Genomic DNA, 24117 nt, shown 5'->3' with positions numbered 1-24117 from the left:
GAAGAGAAAGACAGGAGATCAAAGAAACAATGATAAGTTAAGGATAGCACATCACTAACATTAGCTCAAAATAATGCTTCATAATGGCACTTTTAAGCTTAATTCAATTACTAACAAATATTTCCTTCTAAAAGACAGGCAAGATAATAAAAAAAAAAAACTTGAACACAAGGTTGAAATGAAATTTCTATCAGAGGAGGAAGTAGAGGAGAAAAGACAAGACAGGCTAAGTTCAGTCTTGTCTTGCTTAAGGAAGAGGTGAGAGACACTAATGTTAGCGATTGATAAAAGGGTACATATTCAAATGTGTTATTAAAAAATAAGCTTAAGCCCTAGAAAAATAGTAACAGTATGTATATCTTTCAAACGGGTAAACAAAAAAATGACAGTAAAAAAAACTCAATCACTCCAGGAAAGGGTAAAAAACTAATTTACATAAAAATAGAAAACCAAACAGGGTTGTCAGAGTTAGACCAAATGTTTCCATTTTCCTAGGAAACGGCAACAGATAAATTTCCCAATTCAAAGACAGAGAATTTCAAATTAGGTTTTTCTTTAAGCAAAATCCAGGTATATCTGTTTCCAAGAGATACGCCTAGAACAAAATATTCCAGAAAGATCAAATACAAAGGGATGGACAAAGATATAGTAGGCAAATGTTAATAATATGAAATAGGAGTGGTGACATTATAGTTAGTCAAGGCAAAAAGCATTAAATAAGACAAAGGCAGTATAATACATAAAGAAGATATAAACTAGCCTATCTAACATTCAATAATCAAACCACATTTTTTAAAAATGTTCAAAATCTAGAAAGCAATTGACAAATTTAATATCATAATGGGAAATTTCCATACTTGTCTCTCAGAAATTGGTAAAAGAAAAAAAAAACACAAGAAGATTTGAATAGCACAATTAACATGCTTGATTTAATAAATACATGGAAAGCTTTGCAAGCAAAAAGAAGCAAAATAAACATCGTTTTCAAATACCCATGGAACACTTATAACACTGATAATATATTAGACCACAAAAAGAATTCTTGAAAGATTTTTTTAATAGTAGAAGTCATGTAAACCATATTCTACAGCTATGATGCAATAAAACTAAAACATTAACAATCAAAAATGGTCAAATTAAAATGTAGCCATTGTAGAAAATTTAAAAGCATTTTCTAATTAGTTTTGAATTACAAAGAATTTCATTATATATACTGTAGATTATTTCCAAAATAACAATACTCAGAACACTACACATCAAAATTTAGGGACACTTGGAATTTCATAGAAAGCAAAAAAGGATTGAAAATAAGTGAACTAAGCACACATTTTAAATGTGAAAGAACAAATAAGGCTCCCACTCAAAGGTAAAAAGAAAGAGCCAGGGCAGGGGTGGGGAAAGGGAGGAAGAGAGGGACAGAGGAAGGATTAAAAGCCAGATATATATGTACATAAAGACAAAGATAGAAAATAGAAAATAGTTTACTTGTTCAATAAATGCAAAGGATTGTTAATTAAAGAATAAATATGGCAAATATGATCAGGAAAAAATAAAAACACAAATAACTATAAATGAGAGGAGGGGCTCAGCTATAGGTATAATAAATGTTAAAACCTTAAGAGAATGCTATTTAAGGTTTATGCAAATATACTAGAACATGTATATGAAATGGATCATTTTCTAAGACAGTGCAAACCTTGAGGACATTATGCTAAGTGAAATAAGCCAGTCATGAAAGGACAAGTGTTGTGTGTTTCCACTTAAATGAGGTACCTAAGGTAATCAAATTCATAGAGACAGAAAGTAGAATGGTTATCAAGGGCCATGGGGAAGAAGGGATGGGGAATTAGTATTTAATGGGTGCAGAATTTCAGCTAGGGGAGATGAAAATTTCTGGAGACAGTGATGACGGCTGCACAATAATGTGAATATACTTACTCTACTGAACTGTATAATGAAAAATGGCTAAATCGGTCAGTTTTGTATTATGTGTATTGTACAAAATAAAAACAGAGCAACTTGTCTTACTAGATATCAAAATTTATTATACAACTGTAAGAGTCAAAACAGTGTGGTATTAGGAGAGGTTAAAACTAATCAGTGTAACAGAATCAAATGTTCAGAAATAAGAGACACCTGGGTGGCTCAGTCGGTTGAGTGTCTGACTTTGGCTCAGGTCATGATCTCCTGGCTCGTGAGGTCCAGCCCCACATTGGGCTCTGTGCTGACCTCTCAGAACCTGGAGCCTGCTTCCAGTTCTGTGTCTCCCTCTCTCTCTATTCCCCTCACACTCTCTTTCTCTCAAAAGTAAATAAACATTTTTTTAAATGTACAGAAATAAACACTGGTACTATGGAAATGTATGTGAAAAAGATCATATCTCAAGTTTATGGAAACCTGATAGGCTATACAATAAACAGTTTGTGGTACTTGGTTTTCCATTTGAAGAAAATGTAATTAGGTGTTTATTTCACATCATACATAAAAATAAGGTCCAGATTAAAGGGACAAATGTTGTAATATATATACATGTACATATATATACACATATACACACATATATGCATATATAATACAAGAAACTATAGTGGACTATTTTTTGATATTAGGATATATTAGCAATATATATGATGTTAGCATATTAGATGGTATTACCTGATGATTACTAATAACTTTTACTGGCAAAATTGTGGAGAGATGGGCACTCATATCTGATTGCTGCTATATTGTTAAAACTTTTTTTTATTTTATTATTATTATTATTTTTTAATGTTTATTTATTTTTGAGACAGAGAGAGACAGAGCATGAACGGGGGAGGGTCAGAGAGAGGGAGACACAGAATCCAAAGCAGGCTCCAGGCTCTGAGCCTCAGCACAGAGCCCGACGTGGGGCTCGAACTCATGGACCGTGAGATCATGATGAGCTGAAGTTGGATGCCTTACCGACTGAGCCACCCAGGCGCCCCTAAAACTTTTTTTTTTAATTTTAATGTTTATTTTTGAGAGAGAAAGAGAGAGACAGAGAGAGAGACAGAGAGAGAGAGAGAGCACAAGCGGGGAAGGGGCAGAGAGAGAGGGAGGCACAGAATCCGAAGCAGGCTCCAGGCTCTGAGCTGTCAGCACAGAGCCCAACACAGGGCTGGAACCCACAAACCATGAGATCCTGACCTGAGCAGAAGTCAGACACTTAACCGCCTGAGCCACCCAGGTGCCCAAATATTGTTACAACTTATAAAGAAATACAACAATAATTTTTTCTTTGTCCTAGCCATCCTATATGGAATCCAACAGAAATAAGAGTATTACTAAACACAGAAGAGTACTAATATTTGAAACAATATGTACACAGGTGTTTTTTGCTGCACTGTTTGTAACAGCAAAACACTAGATACAACAGGAATGTGATAAATAGAGGAGGGGAATGGTTGAATAAATAATGGTACATTCACTCTACAGAATATTATGCAGCTAATTTAAAAAATTACCATGTCTGGCTAGTGGGAATGCAAACTGGTGCAGCCACTCTGGAAAAGAGTATGGAGGTTCCTCAAAAAACTAAAAATAGAACCACTCTACAACCCAGCAATCGCACTACTAGGTGTTTATCCAAAGGATACAGGTATGCTGTTTCGAAGGGACACATGCACCCCATGTTTATAGCAGCACTATCAACAATAGCCAAAGTATGGAAAGAGCCCAAATGTCCATCAATGGATGTATGGATAAAGAAGATGTGGCATACACACACACACAGACAGACACAGACACACACACACAGACACACACACACACAATGGAGTATTACTCGGCAATCAAAAAGAATGAAATCTTGCCATTTGCAACACCGTGGATGGAACTAGAGGGTACTATGCTAAGCGAAATTAGTCAGTCAGAGAAAGACAAATACATGACCTCACTCATACGAGGACTTTAAGACACAGAACAGATGATCACAAGGGAAGGGAAGCAAAAATAATATAAAAACAGGGAAGAGGACCAAACAGAAGAGACTCATAAATATGGAGAACAAACTGAGGGTTACTGGAGGGGTTGTGGGAGGGGGGATGGGCTAAGTGGGTAAGGGGCACTAAGGAATCCACTCCTGAAATCACTGTTGCACTATATGCTGACTAACTTGGCTGTAAATTTAAAAAAAATAAAAATAAATAAAAAAAACAATTACCCAGTCTGGTTATGAAAGTGTGCCCTTATCATGATTAGCATTGAGTAATGTATAGAATTGTTGAATCAATATATTGTACACTTGAAACTATTAAAACACTGCATGTTTACTATCCTGGAATTAAAATTTAAAAACTTAATTAAAAAAATTAAAAGATTTAAAATTACAAAGTCAATCTTTATGAGTTAAGCTTGAAAAGTATCCGCCACATATTTGTTAAATGGAAAAAAGTTTCCAGGGTTATGCATTATTTTGGGAAAGAGCGGGGTCCACTTGTAAATCTTCAGCTTCTACAGACTATATAGCTGATGCAATGTTACATCAGCAAAATGGGGGCATGATTGAAAAGGAGACTTTAGACACTTCCATATTATATAAATAGCTGCCATTAGCTTGTATCTTCTCACTCTATAAACAAATGTTCTTACAAGTAACAGAAGAAGGAGGAGGAGGAAGAGGAGAAGGAGGAGGAGGCAGTGGAGGGGGAAGGGGAACAGGAGAAGGAGGAGGAGGGGGAGGTGAAGAAAGACGAGGAGGAGGAGGAGGAGGAGGAGGAGGAGGAGGAGGAGGAGGAAGGGGAGGAAAGAAACAGAAAAAAGAACAAGGTGGGTGGGTACTGGGAATGCCCAGCGAATTACAGAAATATCTCTCACAGATGTTAGGTTCTGCCTCTCAGAGATCGATGACAGGGTGGGAGGTCTGTGCTGCTTTCTGGGGTTGGGTGCCAAGTCACCCACTGCCCCAAACTCCATTCTGACACCTCGAAGAAGGATTCCCTTTTTTGCATCATGGCGGGCCAGAAACCAGCATTAGAAGATTGCAAGCTTCAAATTAATCTCTTAGGCCTTCTTTAATTCTTGGCGCTCAATCCTGTGTTCACTCCACTGTTATATGTCCCCCCCCAAAAAATTTCTCAGCCTCGTCACTACTGACAGTTTAGCAAGATAATTCTTTGTTGCGAAGGGCTGTCCTGTGCATTACAGGGTATTTAGCAGCAACCCTTGCCTCCACCCACTACATGCCAGTAACGCCCTCTCCCTAAGTTATAATAATCAAACCACATTGCCAAGTGTCCCTTGGGAGGTAAAACTGCCCCAGTTGAGAACGACTGGGCCCAATCGCCTGGCCCAGAGATCCTGACCGGGTAAACTAGTGATCCAAGTATGCAAGCTTTCACACACCTCCTTAATCTAGCAGCTATTAAGTGTTCCTATACAGGAAAAAAATCGCACAACATGCAAAAGTATTCTGGCTTATGTTTGCTCCATCATTTCACATCTTATCTTTAGAAATAAAATCTTTAAAGAGATAAACCACATTCTTTGTATTGAAAGTGAGAGTAGAACTCCACTGTCTCTCGGATGCTACCAATCTACTCCCAGGACGTGAGAAAAGCCTGCTGCTACATGAAAGAAAACCTTCCTCAGACTTTGAATCTACTGGACTTGAAAGAAGAAAATCCTGTGTGGCTAAGAAAGAAAACATATGATGCCTGAAAACATGCATAGGCTTTATAGATCACTTCCTTGCCCTGGGTCAAATCTTCAGGAATCACAGAAGAATGTAGAAGATAAAGTGCTAGCTGTTGTGGCTTGCAATATATAACAAACAACACAGATAAGAGAGACAGTCACACACATTTGGAAAAGGCCCTGGGAGTACCAGAGTTTTAAAAAGATTTTTTAAAAATCACAAAGTGGAGGGTGTTTTTTCCAGGGTAGTGGTATATGTTTCAACTTCAGCACCTCCTCCAAGAATCTGGGACAAGTGTTTATTTATTTCTTAAAGCCACTGCCATGTATTTATGAAAAACAGAGTCAAGGGCTATGAACTTTACAAGATTATAGACCAAAGGTGAGAGTGGGGGAGGGGAAACATGTTTAAATGGAGAATAGTGATAAGGTCACTCAGACTTACGGGAAGTCACAAGTTGTTTTTAAGCCCCAAATGGCAGCTGTTTTGGTTTTAAAGGTTTATTGAAAGTGGACATTATTTACACCATGTTCATACAAAAATACAAGCAGTGTTTCCCTAGCACCTGTGGCAGATGTTTAAGGGGAAAAACTGAGCTCACATAGCCTCAAGAATCATAAACATGCCAACCTTTCTCAAAATAATACCTCCCTTTATGGCAAGTCCAATCTCCCATTTCAGGCCAGATTCCTTATCATGATTTGAACTTTGATGAACTGCCTCTTAACCCACCTTTGGCTATGAAACTGTCAGATCTTATAAGCTAAATAGGTTCCATCCTGGTCAGTGCCTGAATGGACATTCTCCAAGGAAAATTCAAGTGTTGTCTTAGAAAGTAGTGACTCAGAAGGAGGTGTGTGAACCTCTGAACTGGTTCAGAACCCAAGTTCCTGGCTACTGGGGAGAAAGAAAAAAACAACAGCAGCAGCAACAACAACAACAATAAACCAAAACACAGAAAAAAAAAAAGAAAAAAGAAAAACAGAGCTGCAGATGATCATATATGGATACATAACTTGCTTTAAGGAAAGCGTTCCCAAAGTGTATTCCCACAGGTCCTCAAGATAATATGTGGAGATTTCAATCTTAGTGTCTGTAATATGCCTGTGCCTATATTTTGGCTCTGGCATAAAATGATTTATCTGTTGCATTTTTTCTTTGTTCTCTCATTTAAAATATCCCTTTTTTCCCCACTTAAATGAATTTGGTCTTGGTCTGATTGGTTGGTTTAGCTGATTTTGCTCTGGTAGATGGGAGCCAAGACTGGGAGAGGGAGTTAAATGGATTTGTCACTTATAGTTTGGAAAAGCAGTCCGGGGTTATAAGGGTGGCTTGACCAAGTTAAAGTAATCTGTAGATTAACAAGTTTGAAGGCCACTTCCCCGGGGCCATGGAGCTCATAGGGTAAAAACACCAAGGGGACTACTCTGCAATCTAGGAGACTCTTCTGGTATGATCTAATTTGATGTGACATACATGATATATTATCACATGATAGTATCATGATGCATACCTTGACTTTTTGACAGTCTTTGGTAGCACAGGTCCTCTAGGGTGCATCAAAGCACCCTGAAGGTCTCTGTACTTCCTGAAGTCCTCAGCTTACCAGAGAGTGGTACAGGCATTAAAGATGGCATATTAATTGACCATGGAGGATCCATAGTTAATAACTATTCCTTTTCCAGGCTCTGTTTTTAGATAAAGTCCTCCCCCCCCCCCCCACCAGACTTCCATCCTCAGAATCCTTCCTTCTCAACAGGTTCATATCTGAACCTGGTATCACATTACAAGGAGCAAATGTTCTTCCACTGGAACCTGGTAGTTCAACTCTAGCCCATTTCTGATAGGTCTCAGGTCACAACTCAGGAAACACTTGGCTTGAACAAGCAGAGATTAAAGCTGGAAAGGATTTTAGAATCACTTCTCACCAGCTCCATCAGCTTATGCATAAGGAAATCGAAGGGGAAAGGGGCCAATTTCACTAGCTAATTGGTGTTGGAGCCAAGACCAGAATTCACATCTCCTGGCTCCCAGAGCTTTTGATAAATGCATCCTATCTATAGGGTGTTCATTGAGGAAACATGTTTTCAGTACTCTTTTCTCCACCTCAGACACATGAAGGCAGATAAAAAAAGGATTTATGCACCACTCCCTCATTATTTTAAAGCTTTACTATTCTTGATATAGATGTCTTTCTATAGAGTTGTTTCCCCTTCTCTGATTTAAGGAGATTTATCATTCAGTTGAGGCTCTTTCTTTCTTGAAGCCTTGGGGGCTGTTTTTCCTTCTGAGTGGTTTGTGGTGGGGGGAATGGGGTGAAGCAAAGAAGGATAGGCCTGGTAATCACCTCTCAGAAGCCTACTTCAGCACAACTCCTACTTGAAAGAAAAAACATCTGCAGACTCAAATTGTACTTAGTGAATCAGTTATCTCTAGCCACTTTTAAAATAATATTTGCTTTGCTGCATTCTAAAGAAATATCAATAGCAAATCAAAGAAAGGAAATAACCAAGGACTTCATTATAGTTTGATAATTCCTAAAAATGGAAATACACATTTAGGACCCTATAACTTAAGTAAAAATGGGCAAGGAAATTAGCCAAGACTTGTTTTCAAAGGAAGCCCTCAATATCACTAAGAAAGATAGTTGGATTTTCTCCATTATCCATTTTTCTCCACTTACCTTTCAAGCTGCCCCTGATATTCTTTGGAACTTGATGTTGCCTGAACATAATTGCCAGGAAAAGAGACACAGAGCCCTACACAACACCTAGGGAAGGCCCTGAGCATCACAGCTCAAGTTAGGAATGCACAACCACTCAGACACTGTGGAATAATGGCCCTAAGTCCCCAGATTTTTGCATTTTATTTTGGTCTCACTTTAAACCTCTCACCTAATTACATTTGGTTACCTGGAGGGAGAAGTTAGAGGCAGAGACCTTTGCCACAGAAGAATAGGAATGAACGGGTGCCATTGGAGTTCAGCCCTCCTACCTTCCTTCTTTTTCACTGTCTTTCTCAAAAGAGATGGCAGGTGGTCTACCTGAAGGCCTCTGAGATTATGTAGAGAAGCCACAAGATTCTCTCTGATCCATCAGTTTACCTTCCAAATTTATTTTCCAATGGACCCCAGAGCTGAATTGCCAACAAGCCAAAAGGAACTGCTACCTGAAGAAAAGAACAAAAGTACGTGGAAAAATAGTAGGTCCATATACCTCATAGGCCAGGGAAAGTATTGAATCAAATTACACCCTGTGAATTATTCACAGTATTTCTCTTTGCTAAATCTAAGCAAACATTCCACTTGCATCAAATCTACTCCAGGAGTTTTAACTGTTTATTGTAAAATCAGGTGCACAATAGCTCTTTCATGAAACATTTAGCTATATCTTAAGCACTAACAAATATCACACATATATTATGAATGCTTCCTTATTATAAAGCAAGACATTCAGCGCATGAAACTTTAAGCTCTGTATTCCAAATCATTACGAACAAGATGTTTCCTCTCAGGCAATTTATTCTGGTGATGTGGAATCTGAATAAATAGTGACGCTAGTATTTTTAATAGCTGTTTCCCACCACGTATTGCAAAGGAAACATTAACAAGGGCTGAATTCATAACTCAGCATTGTACAAGTCCCAGATTTCACAACATTTATGGTGAACCATAAATTATTTTATACGCGAATGTTCTGCCACTTGGATAATTTCACTTGGCTACATGTTCTCTACCTTATCATGTTGAACAGAAAAGATATCCTGTCTACGAAACATCCTCGATAACAATAGGATATTCTAATAGAACCACTTCAGAAGATGGGATGGCACATGTCTGTAATAATTTAACCGGCTTTTTTTTTCTTTGATAAAATGTGTTTCTGAGATAACAGTGACAATAAGGCTCTACTAAATATTCATTCCCCGCCTCCCGCCCCCCACTTCTTCCCTTTCTTGTCCCTTTGATATGCTTGCCTTCCAACCTAGCAATAACCCATTCGTGTTTCATGCCCTTCACCAAGTGATTTTTTTAATATCATGAAGGCATATTTAGTTTTTTGGTTAAAAGACTGGCCCCTCCCTTTTCTGATCTCAACAAAGTTCTCCAAGAAGGGATGGCGCTATATTTGCCATTTTTCTCTAAATAGTGAGAATAAATCGTACTTTATAAATCTCTGTATGTTATGAAGTCCTGATGCAGAAACATACCTTTTTAAAAAAATGAATGCCTCTAGTGCCTTTTCCCCCTCACAAAACATTTGCTACTTTCCTTTTTGTGAAATATCACTTACAGTCATAGTATGTCATATTTGGAAGGCTCGGTAGAGACTATCAAGGTCCAATGAGTCCCAGCCAGGGAAAGCTTTTAAAACATACATGCTAGCCCCTTGCTCATGGACTCAGGCTTCTGTGTGTGTGTATATGTACTGGGGTTGGGGGGACCAAGACTCTATTTTTTCAGCTCCAGGAAATATATTTTTTTAATCTAGAAGGCTTCTCTGAGCAAGTCAAAAAAGTCAGAAATATAAGAAAAATATATATCATTTGGCTCCATGAAAATTAGAAACTAATAAACAAAAACATCATAATCAAAGCCAAAAGAAAACACGATCAACTGAAGACAATGCTTGCAAAAAGCCATTTCACATAGCAAATAAAGAACTCTTAAAAATCAATAAGAAAATGTTTCCACCTAAACATGTTCCTAAGAGCTGTACCTCAAAACAATAAAATAACATTATTGCATATCTAATTAGCAAAGACTAACAAGTTTAGTAGTTTGGGTTTCCACGGTCTTTTTTGGCAAGAGTGTGCATTGGTACCACCATTTTGGAGCGTATTTATAATGGAGAATATTTCTATGTGAAAGGCAATTAAAATACCCCTCACAAAGATCTAACATAATGAGCGATACAAACTCTCAAAGCAAGGTTTAAAAAAAAAAAAACTATATCAGCAGCGAATAACCAAAGAAAGGAGTAACAACTTCATACTGTAATCTTGAAAATGCTGTAGCCAATGAAATAAATAAAAGATGTTGATACTATTCTTCATTACTCGCCACCGTACTTTTACTGCCCAGAAATAGAACTGGAGAAAAATGTAAAAAGAGAAAAATTTTGTTTTACTCTCACGAATATTCCCCAATTTAGAGAGAAGCATACTGAGTGGGTGAATAAACAGCCTGGGGAAATGGCAGGAACAAAACCTAATGATAGTGGAGGCTCCTCCCAGGCCCTGCAGAATTGCAGTAATGGAAAAAGACAGGCACCATTTCTAGTAAGTAGAGTGAATGGGTCATTTAAATTTAATAAAAGACATTTAAAACTCCATGTGGAATAAAACACAATGAAAGGAAGAAGAGAACCTAATAATAACATGAATTAATTTCAGTAAGAGCTGGGGGAGGGGGGGTGTGGATCACGAAACATACAAAATAAAAAGTAAAGGGAGCTTACAGAGTCGAGAAAATAGAGAACCAAAAAATAGCATTACGGATTTAACAGAAATGTTAGAAACAGCAAGAGAAAAATCCACATGTCTGGAAAACAAATTGCTGGTAGGAAAAAAAAATTGCAGAAGAAATGGAGATCAGAGAGAAGAAAATAGATATGAAGAACCAAGAAAAATGATTCAACATAAAATGATTAATGTCGAATTAGAAAATGTTTACAAATGAAAGAGAAAAGTATTAGAGAACACAATACTTTAAAACGTCCGTGGAATTAAGGAAGAAGAAAATGTGCAGATCAGAAATGTACACCATATTCCAAGAAATTCTGACAGAAGAAAAATCAAGACATATTTACATTAAATTTTTGTTTTAATGTGAAAAGATACGTCTCCAGACATCTGTACAGCAAAAGCAAGTCATGTTCAAAGTGGGAAGTAAAGAGGGGACCAGACAATTTCCACGGCAACTCTCTATTTTAAAAGACAGTAGAGGGGTGTTTGGGTGGCTTATTGGTTAAGTGTGTCCGACTCTAGATTTCCGCTCAGTCATGATCTCACCGTTTGAGGGTTTGAGCCCCCCTAGGGGCTGGCAGAGTGCAGCCTGCTTGGGATTCTCTTTCTCTCCCTCTCTCTGCCCCTCCCCAGCTCTCTCTCTCTCTCAAAGTAAATAAACTATAAAAGGAAATAAATAAATAAATACATACATACATATAAATTTAAAAAATGAAAGATAGCAGAGTCTAGAAAATTCTGAAGGAAAATGGGACCCAGCCATATTATATTTGGCCAATTTGTCCCTTTTCTATAAAAACAGCTGAATCATGTTCTCAAATACCTAGAAAAAGTAATTTGACACCTTCTTGAAAAAATAATAATGTCAGTTAAATCCAGGTAATCAAAAATCAAAATCAAAAACCCAAAAACAAAAAAGCCATAGATCTTAAAAATATAATGGGTCATGGATCCATTAAATATAAATATATGACAAAAAAACTGATGTAATGATGATTACAGACTAAACTGTAAAGTTTCTAGACCTTAACAACGATAACAAAAAATTAAGTTAAATTTTGGAGGTGGGCATCTCTGGGGAAGGAAACTGGAATATCATGTAAGAGTGGGTTCCATTCTCAGTATTTGTGGAATCTTCTTTTTTAATTTTAGAAACAGCTTTTAGAAACTATTATCTCTTGTAGTGATAAAACATTTATCTAAAATTTAGAGATTACTTCAGCTTTATCTCATTTTTTTTTATTCTGAGAGATCCAAATAGAAGTTGAATGTAATATACTTTTTAAATTAGCATATATATCATGGTCCTTTTTAACTAAATTTTACCTATCTAGCTTTCTTTCCACATAATCATTAATAGATATCTGTTATGGTATTTACCTAATGTAACGAATGGTGATTTCTAGATGACTGTGAATTAGAATGATTTTTGCTTCCTTCTTTCCACTGTTGTTTATTATTTGAATTTTTATAAGTTTATATAATTTTTCCCCAAAGAGGTTATTACATGGTAAAAAAAAAAAATCAGTTGTGCATTATCTTAAAATTATGTTTTAAATTAATTTGGTCCAATAATTTCATTTCTAGGAATCCATTCTATGCATTTTTTGGCTTATATATACTTACAATACCCTATATATGAACTGTTGTCATTGTGACAAACTGAAATGTCCATCATCAGAAAACTGATTGAATAAACAATGGCATATCCATACAAAGATATATTATGCAGTGATTAAAAATAATTTAGTAGATCTGAGGCACCTGGGTGGCTCAGTCGGTTCAATGACTGACTCTTGATTTTGGCTCAGGTCATGATCTCCCGATTTGTGGGTTCAAGCCCCATATCGGGCTCTGTGCTGACAGTGTGGAGCCTGCTTCAGATTCTCTCTCTCTCTCTCTCTCTCTCTCTCTCAAAAATAAATAAACATTAAAAAAAAATCTTGAAAAAAAATAATGTGGTAGATCTAAATATAGTAATATAAAAAATAACTCCAAGATATATGCCATTTTATAAAATTCAACTGAACAGTGAGTATAGTATATTCCCATTTGGGCTAAAAAGAAAAGTTGCACATCACCCACATATACCTACACACATGGTTGTATAGGCATAGAAAATGTATTTCAATATGCACAAAATCTGTTCATAACAGTTGCATCTAATATTCATTCAATTATTACTTTTTCCCTTGTGGGGAAAATAGTTTAGAAAAGGAAATTTCACCGGTGATTTTGTTGTTTAACACCTTTATTTTATGGAGGAGAAAGCCAAGACTAGGGGCTGGTTAAGTGATCTGACCTAGCTCATATAGATCGTTTGAGATTATAATTTACATTTCCCAGAGCAGACTCCAATGCTTCTTATAAACTGCCTCACACTTGTAACAGTGTTGTCACTAAGATAACAACAAGCATAAGTATCAGCATAATACACAATTTACAGTCTCTCATTGGGATGCTTAGAGTTTTAATAATTCCAAAAGGGGTAAGTTACAACTCAATTAAGCAAGACTCCTGGGGAAACCTGTGGCATGTTGGATGGAACCAAATTGTTAGGACTGGAAATGAGTGTGGTCACATTCTCCATTATTGTCACCCAGAATCTAACACACCCATGGGTGATGATAAAAACACAGATGGTTTCCACCTAGTTTAATCTCGATAGGCTTTTAAGATCAATTTACCACTGTCTTTAAAAACAATTTTTTTTAAGAACCCACACAAAAAGAAACCATTTCACAATGTGGTTTTGGAATGTTTCTCTTTGAAGCCTCCTCTCATCCTTGAGCAAATAGGGAGACGTCAAAAAATTCTAATGTGCAGCATGTTGAAGTGTCATGTTCTAATAAACATTTTTAACACTGGATTTCACACACGCACCACAGATAACCAATATGATTTCAAAAAAATTATTAAATTTCTAGTCGCCTATGAGGGTTTTTTTGCAAAATCTTTGCCTGAAAATAAACAATGTAATAGCATTAAAAAAAAAAAGAGGAGGATGCTTTTGTTTTAATTCTGGTTCTGTCATTTCCTAATTAAACAATCTTGGGCATGTTGGTTTCTAGCCATCAGTTTTTCATCTTTAAAATGAGAATAATAATTCTAGCTTCTCAGGATTGTAGAGAGAATTGAATGAGATAATATGTGTCAAGTGCCAAAAACAGGCTGTGTCAAAAGGAGATACAAAATGAATGTTAATTTCCTTCCTCCCCTTCCCTAGATAAAAACAAGTTCAAAGGAATGTAGACATGTATGCTTAAAGAAAAATTATGTATATTGAATCGAATTTAAAAGAAATCAGCTTGAAATGGGAATGAACTCAAATTATGAATGTGGTCATTCAGTGAATTGAAATTAAATACACTTCATCTCAATGAAGTCAGTACTATCAACAGAAAGAAGAGGAAACGCATGACTGCATTGCTCACGTATTTCTTGTTCTTCTATTTGCTCCTTTGCTTATAATTATCAAATACCAATGAGGAAAAGTGATTTGGAGTTGTGTAATTACAATGAAGAAAAGGTAATTTTAAGCAAAGTATGCAGAAAGTGTTTTGATAATGAGGTTGAGAGAAACAAGCATTTTCTAAAGAAAATAATTGAATCCTCACAATTTGAGACACTTAAAGTATCTCTGACTATCAGATATGGACTATACATATTAGAGCTAATATCCTAATATTATTTTCTAACACTAAGCAAGCAATAGTCAATAAAATATCAGTATTTTCACATTCAATTTTTGTATGTAGCACATACATATTGAGCACTATGTAAAGACATACATTTAATTAATTACTTTATCTATTTATGTCATTAATACGTGATGGCCCATGCTCAGTAAACTAAAATGTGTGTGTGTATGTGTCTCAGAAAATAGCTTTTAGTTATGCTGTATTACCTCTAATTGTGTATACAAAGGACTGTAGTAAAGAGCTGATAAAGGACTTATTTGTATAGAGCTCATAATCTAGTAAACATATAGTAAACATCTAGTAAAACATATACATCTGAAAATATATAAAAACAGGAAAAAGAGAGACACTAAATATCAATAGACAATAGTATTTGTCTTTACTATGTCAAATTAATGATACTACATGTGATATCAATCTGTAATAATGATATGATGTGGACTATGATACAGAAGAGTTGCTTTTAAATCTTATCCCAGGTGAGTGGTCAATGTTAGACTCCTGTTCTGGAATCAAGGCAGCAAACCTGAAAGATAACTTTTAAATGTTGAGATGCTCGTACAGGCAATAATTTCTTCAGAAACACTTTAATAGGCACCAACTCAATGAAATCCACTGCCGTTATTTATTATTAAATGTAGAAAAAAATTACAGTCTATATCATCAATACGTACTGTCTATAATACTGGTTCATAAAGAATTTTGATAAAGCCACACAAAGTAAAAGGCACCATGAGAAGAGAAAACCCTAAAGACCCCACCAAAAAACTGTTACAACTAATAAGTGAATTCAGCAAAGTTGCAGCATGCAAAAACAAAAACAAAAACAACAAAAACAAAGCAAAACAGAAATCTGTTGTGTTTCTATACACTAACAACTAAGTAGCAGAAAGAGGAATTAATAATTTACAATTTCACCAAAAGGAATAAAATATCTAGGAATATATTTAATCAAGAAGTGAAAGATCTATACTCTGAAAACTATAAGATATTGATGAAAGAAATTGAAGAGAACATAAACAAATGGAAAAATATACCATGCTCATGGATTGGAAGAACTCATGTCGTTAAAATGTCCATACTACCCAAGGTAATCTATAAATTCAATCTCTATCAAAACACAGTAGCATTTTTCACAGAACTAGAACAAATGAATCTAAAATTTGTACAGAACCACAAAAGATATCAAACGGCCAAAGCAATTTTGAGAAAGAACAAAGATGGATGTATCACAATCCCAGATTTCAAGATACACTACAAAGCTATAGTCATAAAAGCAGTATTGTTCAGGCACAAAAATACACACACAGATCAACAGAACAGGGTAGAGAGCCCAGAAATGAACATATGCCTATATGGTCAATTAATGTATGATGAAAGAGACAAGAATATACAATGGGGAAATGACAATCTTTTTGATAAATGGTGGCAGGAAAACAGGACAGTTACATGCAAAAGAATAAAACCGGACCACTTTCTTACACCATACACAAAAATAAACTTAACTGGATTAAGACCTAAGTTTGAGACCTGAAACCATAAAACTCCTAAAAGAAACATAGGCAGTAATAATCTCTTGGACATCAGCCTTAGCAACATATTTATGGATACATCTCCTCAGGGAAGGGAAATAAAAGCAAAAATAAACTATTGGGACTATACCAATATAAAAAGCTTTTGCGCAGCAAAAGAAACCATTAACAAAGAAAAAAGGAAACCTAGAAAATAGGAGAAGATATTTGCAAATGATATATCTGATAAAGGTTTAGTATCCAAATATATAAAGAACTTATACAACTCAACACCAAAAACCCCAAACAATCTGATTTAAAATGGGCAGAGGACGTGAACAGATATCTTCCAAAGAAGACATACAGATGGACAACAGACACATGAAATAATGTTCAGCATCACTAAACATCAGGGAAATGTAAATCAAAACCACTGTAAGATATCACTTCACGTCAGTCAGAATGACCACTATCAAAAAAGACAAGAAGTAAGTGTTGGCAAGGATGTGGAGAAAAGGAACTCTTGTGCCCTGTTGGTGGGAATGCAAATTGGTGTAACTGCTGTGGAAAACAGTATGGAGTGTCCTCAAACAATTAAAAATAGAAATAAACATATGATACAGTAATTCCACTACTCAGTATTTACCCAAAGAAAATAAAAACACTAATTTGAAAGGATATGTAGGGGCACCTGGGTGGCTCAGTCGATTGAGCTTCCAACTTCGCCTCAGGTCATGATCTCGCAGTTTGTGGGTGCGAGCCCCACGTTGGGCTCCGTGCTGACAGCTCGGAGCATGGAGCCTGCTTTGCATTCTGTGTGTGTGTGTGTGTGTGTGTGTGTGTGTGTGTGTGTGTGTGTCTTTCTGCCCCTCCCTTGCTCATACTCTGTTTCTCTCACTCTCTCTCAAATAAATATTGAAAAAAATTAAAAAGAAAGAAAGGATATGTATACTTCTATGTTTATTGTAGTATTATTCACAATAGCCAAGATCCATATGGAAGCAACCCAAGTGTCCATCAATAGATGAATAAAAAAGATGTGGTATATCTTTTTTTTTTTTGTTATTATGTATATAACGTAATGTTACTCATCCATAAAAAGGAATGAGATCTTGCAATTTGGGACAGTGTGGATAGATTTAGAGGGTATTATGCTAAGTGAAATAAGTCAGACAGAGAAAGACAAATACCATATGATTTCACTTATGTAAGTGAAAAACAAAACAAATGAACAAACAAAAAAACAACAAAAAAACCCAGCCTCTTAAGTATGAGAATGAACTGGTGGTTGCCAGAGGGGTGAAATACATAGAAGGTATTAAAAAGTACAAACTTCCAGTTATAAAATAAATAAGTCACAGAGATAAAAAGTACAGCATAGGGATTATAGTCAATAATAGTGTAATAATGTATGGTGACAGATGGTGACTATACTTATCATGAACATTGAGTAATGTATAGAATTATCAAATATGTTGTACACCTGAAACTAATATAACATTGCATCTAATCATACCTCAATAATAAAAAAAAATTTAGTGCCATGAGAAGTATGAACAATTTATGCTCAGAATTCAGAGAAGGAAGAGATACTTTAAGAAATGAGATTAAGGAGAGCATTGCAAAAGACATGAATTTTGGTCATGAACATAGGAAGAATTTTAATACGTAAGGAAGAGAAAAATGTAATAGAAAAGATTAGACAAGGAGAGGGAAAGGAAGCGATGGCAGATAAAATGACAGAGGGAAGTAAAAGAGAAGAGCATAAAGTTGTTTTATCGCCAATATTAAAAAGTGTTTAATTACTCTGCTACCAAGATAGAGCCACTGAAGATTGTGAAGAGATTTTTAAATCACATTTGGAAGAATTTTAGGCAGATCATTCTGGCAAATAGAGTGAACCAGCTAGATTGGGGGGTTGAGTCTAGAAGTAGGAAGACCAGGTAAAAGATTTTTGTGATTATTCAGGAGATAGGTAACTGTGGACTGAAGGAAAGCCATGGCAATGGGAAGGAGGTGACTTGTGACAGATATCACAGTGACAGGACTTGGGAGGGAATAGAAACAACTTGGATGCAGAAACAAAGAGAGAGAGAGAGAGAGAGAGAGAGAGAGAGAGAGAGAGAGAGATATCAAAGTTGACACAAGGACTTTGATTTCCAGCTGTAAGGGAGTAACGGGATCCAGATTTATCTTTCTGCTGCCGTAAACAAATAGAAAGCTGGACAAAATATATGAAACAACTGTCTTCAGGTATCAATTGGCAGCACATGACTGTAATCTCTGAAAGAGAGAGAGAGAGAAAAAAAAAATTAGGTGAGTCTTTCACTTGCATTGGCATTCTGCCTTGAAGTAATTTGCAAACCTCAAGCCCAGGGAGGGGAAACTCAAGCATTGTTGAGTAGAAGAGATAGAGATTACAGTTCAGAGTGACAGATGTAGCTAAAATATGCAAGATAGGCTATCAGAGGAAAGAAATCTACACAGAGAAAAGGCTCCAGAAATTTGAATAGGAGTCTTTTTAAGTCTTTGGCTGAATACCAGTATATGTACATACAGGGTAAAATTCCCCAAATTTGAACAAGAAAATGTCTGGGGGAAAATACAATTACCAAGGAGCTGTAAGATAAAAAAAGAAAAAAGAAAAATTCAGGGTGCCTGGGTGGCTGTCAGTTAAGCGTCTGACTTTGGCTCAGGTCACGATTTCACAGTTCGTGGGTTTGAGCTCTCTGTCGGGCTCTGTGCTGACAGCTCAGAGCCTGGAGCCTGCTTTGGATTCTGTGTCTCCCTCTCTCTCTGTCCCTTGCCCATTCACACTCTCTCTCTTAAATATAAATAAACATTTTTTTAAAAAAGACTAAAAAAAAGTAGGGACAGGAATAATTTTATTTCCCATTGGTTAGAGTTGAGACACATCAGGGAATATATACTTCAGTAGAGACTCAAAAAGGAACATACCTTAAAAATGAGCCTAAATTTGTCCTAGAGTATAGACTAATCTAGACCAGCTCTAAAAAAAACCTGAAGCCTCAACATGACCCAACTAAGCTACAAGAAGCTTAGCTATCTGCCAGAACAAATTCTAACATTCTTTAAAGGAATACAACAAAATCCAGTACCCAGAAGTATAAATTCACAATGTCCCTCATCAAATAAAATATTATGATATGTGAAAAAACAGGAAAATGTGATATGGTACATACCAGAAGAAAATCTAGTCAATAGAAATATACCCAGAAATGACAGAGGTAATGGAATTAACAAATATGCTCTAAATTCTCCAATTAAAAGGCACAGGTTGCTGAAATGAATGAAAAATCAAGATTTAACTCTATATTGTCTATAAGAAACTCACTTTAAGTATAAAGCTAACTAAAAGTAACAAGATGGAAAGATATACCATGCAAATACTAATCTTAAGAAAACTGGAATGGCTATATTAATATCAGACAAATTAGACTTCAGAACAGTAACAATGCCATGTATAAAAGGGATATTAAATAACGATAAAGAGGATAATTAATCAAAATGACAGAATCCATATGTATGCCCCTGTGATGGTTAATTTTGCATGTCAACCTGACTGGCCTGAGGATGACCAGATCAAACTATTTCTGGGTGTGTCTGTAAGGGTGTTCTTTGTATGAGATTATCATTTGAATTAGTGATTTCAGTAAAGCAGATTGCCCTTCCCAATGTGAGTGGGCATCATCCAATCTGTTGAGGACACAAATAGAACAAAAGGCAGAGGAAGGAGGAATACATTCCTTTTCACTGCTTGAGCTGGGACATCTCAGCTCATCTTCTTCTGTCCCAAGACTGAGATTTATACCATAAACTCCCCTGGTTCTCAAGCCTTTGGACTTGGACCAACTTACATCATTGACTTTCCTGGTCCTCCAGTTTGCAAACGACAGAATGGGACTTAACCTCCATAACTGCTTTGGTCAATTCCTAGTAATAAACCTATCTATTTGAGGCACCTGGGTGGCTCAGTCTGTTAAAGGTCCAACTCTTGATTTCGGCTCACATCACGATCCCACAGTTCGTGAGTTCGAGACCCTCATTGGACTCTGCACTAACAGCGTGAAGCCTGCTTGAGATTCTCTCTCTGTCTCTGTCCATCCCCCACTCGTGCTCACTCTCTCTCTCAAAATAAATAAACTTTCTAAAAATTTTAATCTATTTATCATATTTATTTAATGTTATATTAATTTTATGATTATATATAAATTTATATAATATGACATAATATTATATTTATTATCTATTTATATATACATACATATCCTATTGATTCTATTCCTCTGAAGAACTCTCATACCACTCTTAATTACAAAATTTGAAAATACGTGAAGCAAAAACTGAAAGAACTGAAATGAGAAACAAACAAATGTACAATTATAGTTGAGGCCTCAACACATCTCTCTCTGCCATTGACAGTATGACTCAACAGGAAGTCAATGAAGAAATAAGGAGATTGAGCAAGACCATCATCCAACTGGATTTCACAGACATTTGTAAAACACTCATCCAATAGCAACAGAATACACATTCTTTTCTTAATTTTTTTTTTCAACGTTTATTTATTTTTGGGACAGAGAGAGACAGAGCATGAACGGGGAGGGGCACAGAGAGAGGGAGACACAGAATCGGAAACAGGCTCCAGGCTCTGAGCCATCAGCCCAGAGCCCGACGTGGGGCTCGAACTCACGGACCGCGAGATCGTGACCTGGCTGAAGTCGGATGCTTAACCGACTGCGCCACCCAGGCGCCGCAATACACATTCTTTTCAAGTATACATGGAGTGTTCACAAAGATGGATCATTCTCTAGGCCACAAAGAAGTCTCAATAGAATAAAAGGACTGAAATCATATAGATTATGTTCTCCAACATAATGTGGTTAAATTAGAAGCCAGTAACAGAAAAATACTTGAACATATCTTTGAAAATTTGACAAACAACATACTTATTCTAATCAACCCTCAGCTCAAAGAAAATTTCATAGAGAACATTAAAATTATTTTTAACTGAAGGAAAATGAAAATGCATGTCCAAATTTATGGGAGGTGGCTAAAGCAGTATTGGGGGGAAATTTACAGATTTAAATGCTTCTATTAAAATAAAAGTCTCGGGGCACCTGGGTGGCTTGGTAGGTTAAGCGTCCGACTTCGGCTCAGGTCATGATCTCACGGTCTGTGAGTTCGAGCCCCGTGTCGGGCTCTGTGCTGACAGCTCAGAGCCTGGAGCCTGCTTCGGGTTCTGTGTCTCCCTCTCTCTCTGCCCCTCCCCTGTTCATGCTCTGTCTCTCTCTGTCTCAAAAATAAATAAACGTTTAAAAGTAAAATAAAATAAAATAAAATAAAAGTCTCAAATTAATGAGCTAAGCTCCCACCTGAAGAAGATAAAAAAGAGCACATTCAACATGAAGTAGAAGGATAATAATATAGCTAAAAATAGAAATCAATAAAACAGAAAATTGACAAATAATAGAAAAAAAATCAATGAACCCAAAAGTCTGTAATATGAAAAGATTAGTAAAATGGTAAGCTACTAACTAGATTTATCAGGACAAAAAAATAGAGAAGTCACAAATTATTAATATCAGGAATGAAAAAGGGAGCATTACTACAGATATTATAAACAATAGAAGGATAATAAATACGTCAACAACTTTATGCAACAAAGTTGACAATTTAAATGAAAAAGACAAATTATTGAAAGCCAGTATTTAACTCCCTCAAGAAAAAAGAGGATACCTGCAAATTTCTGTATCAATTAAGAAATTGAATTCATAATTTCTTAAAGCATTTAATGAAGAAATAATACCACTACCAATCCCACATAAACTCTTTCAAGAAACAGAGGAGGAGGAAATACTTCCCAACTCATTTTATGATTCCAGCATTGCCCTGATTAAACAACAACAACAATAACAACAACAGCAACAACAACAACAACAAACAAGACATACACATTACAAGAAAGACAAGGAAAAAAAAATCCCTCATGAACACAGCCACAGGCATTCTTCAAATACTAGCAAATAGAATTTGCATGACATAAAAAAGATAGTACTTCATGACCAAGTGTAGTTTATTTCAAGAATGGAAGTTTACTTTAACATTTAAAATCAATTGATATACTGCACCTTATTAATAGGATGTAAGTGAAAACATGATTATCAGTAAATTATTCAACAAAATTCAGCAGAAATTCATGATAAAAGCTCTCCAAAACTATACATAGAAAATAAGTTCCTTGTGCTAGAAAGGACATCTACAAAAAATGTAAAACCTACATCTGTTCACATTAATGGTGAAAGATCAAGGGCCATCAGCACTTCTAACAAATTGGGATTGGAGACTGGACAGCCAGGAGACAGTGTGGTCAAGACATGTATCCTGGTTTCCTTCCTTCTAGAACACAGGTCGGCTCCATCTTCCACCAAAGGGCACAGCTAACCAGCTCTCTCCTGAGATAAAATTCACTTTCTTCAGGAACAGGTAACTGCTCCTCCATTTACACCTTCAGGATTTTGCTGCTCCTCCCCTACCCTAAATTAGGTTTCACATAACCCCGGCCACACCTTTGTAAACTGTTTTTGGTTGTTTGTTTGTTTGTTTTCATTATTTACTTTTGAGTGCAAGCAAGGGAGGGGCAGAGAGAGAGAAGAACCCAAAGCAGGCTCTATGCTGTGAGTGCAGAGCCCAACGCGGGGCTCAAACTCACCAAACTGTGAAATCATGACCTGAGCCAAAATCCAGAGTCGGAGGCCCAACCAACTGAGCCACCCAGGTGCCCCTGTAAACTGTGTTTTTAGTAAACCCAGTTCAATTCCTTGGGTGAAGTGTGCCATTCTACCTCCCACCAGGCCCCTCAATCATACACGACCTAATTTCACATCCACCATCACATGCTTTCAAAATACATGAAAAAAACTCTTCTCTAACAGAAAGTTCTTTACTCCCCAGGGACAGCATTCTCCAGTGAGATCCAGGATGAGTAAGAGATAAGGTTTTCTTCTACAAATAGAAGCAGGATGGATTGCCAAGGGGGAGATAAGAAAGGAGAATAGACAAGTCCTTAGAACAATGAGCTTTAGGAAAGTGTGAATGGAAAGCTGAGGCTCTGGAAAGCTCCTGAACACTCGGTGCGCCCCCATTCCAGAGCCAGTGCCCCCCATTCCAGAGCCTTGCCCCCCTTCCAGAACCTGTGCCCCCCATTCCAGAGCCGGTGCCCTGTGAGAAACCTTTACTGTCCCCCAGGGGTTGATTTCAAAGTGTGACAAAATCAAGCACAGTGTCGCCCAGAGAAAAGAAAAGAAAGGTCACTGCTTGGACAAATCATTCAGGTTTACATGGGTCTACTTTGCTTAGACACGTTTTCTTTTCCAAAGCCGCTAATACCAAACAGCCAAAGAAGTATGAGACACGGTTGAGATCGTGAAACTGGATCTTTTGTATATTCTAAGGTTGAGTCTACACAATAGCGAAGTGTCGGATGTTTTGTCTCCACATTGCCAAACATCTGGATTGAATGAGGATTCAACGAAATGGATTTGATGTTCATCTTGTTTCCCCTTTTAAGGCTGGCTTCTACTCCTTCTGGCTGTGAAACACCCTTTGATATCAGTCGCAGATCAGAGCATGAAATCAACTGTCTGCACACAAGAAAAGAAAGGAAGCCTTGCTCATTCTTTCCAAGAATATCCTTTTTCTTTTCCTTTCTTTTCCCCAAACCTTCTAAGGGACTTCAGGGTACACGCTGTGTCTCCCCACC

General features: G+C 36.6%; 1 long non-coding RNA gene across 3 annotated transcripts in view; it reads right to left on the bottom strand.

Annotated features, from left to right (window-relative positions):
* The window catches only part of LOC109493469, a 301393-nt gene that overhangs the window by 106403 nt on the left and 170873 nt on the right, over window positions 1-24117 (bottom strand). The gene's annotated exons all lie outside the window — the stretch shown is intronic.

The sequence above is a fragment of the Felis catus genome, chromosome D3, assembly GCF_018350175.1.
Source record: "Felis catus isolate Fca126 chromosome D3, F.catus_Fca126_mat1.0, whole genome shotgun sequence".
Classification (NCBI taxonomy): domain Eukaryota; kingdom Metazoa; phylum Chordata; class Mammalia; order Carnivora; family Felidae; genus Felis; species Felis catus.
This window is presented reverse-complemented; position numbering and strand designations above follow the sequence as displayed.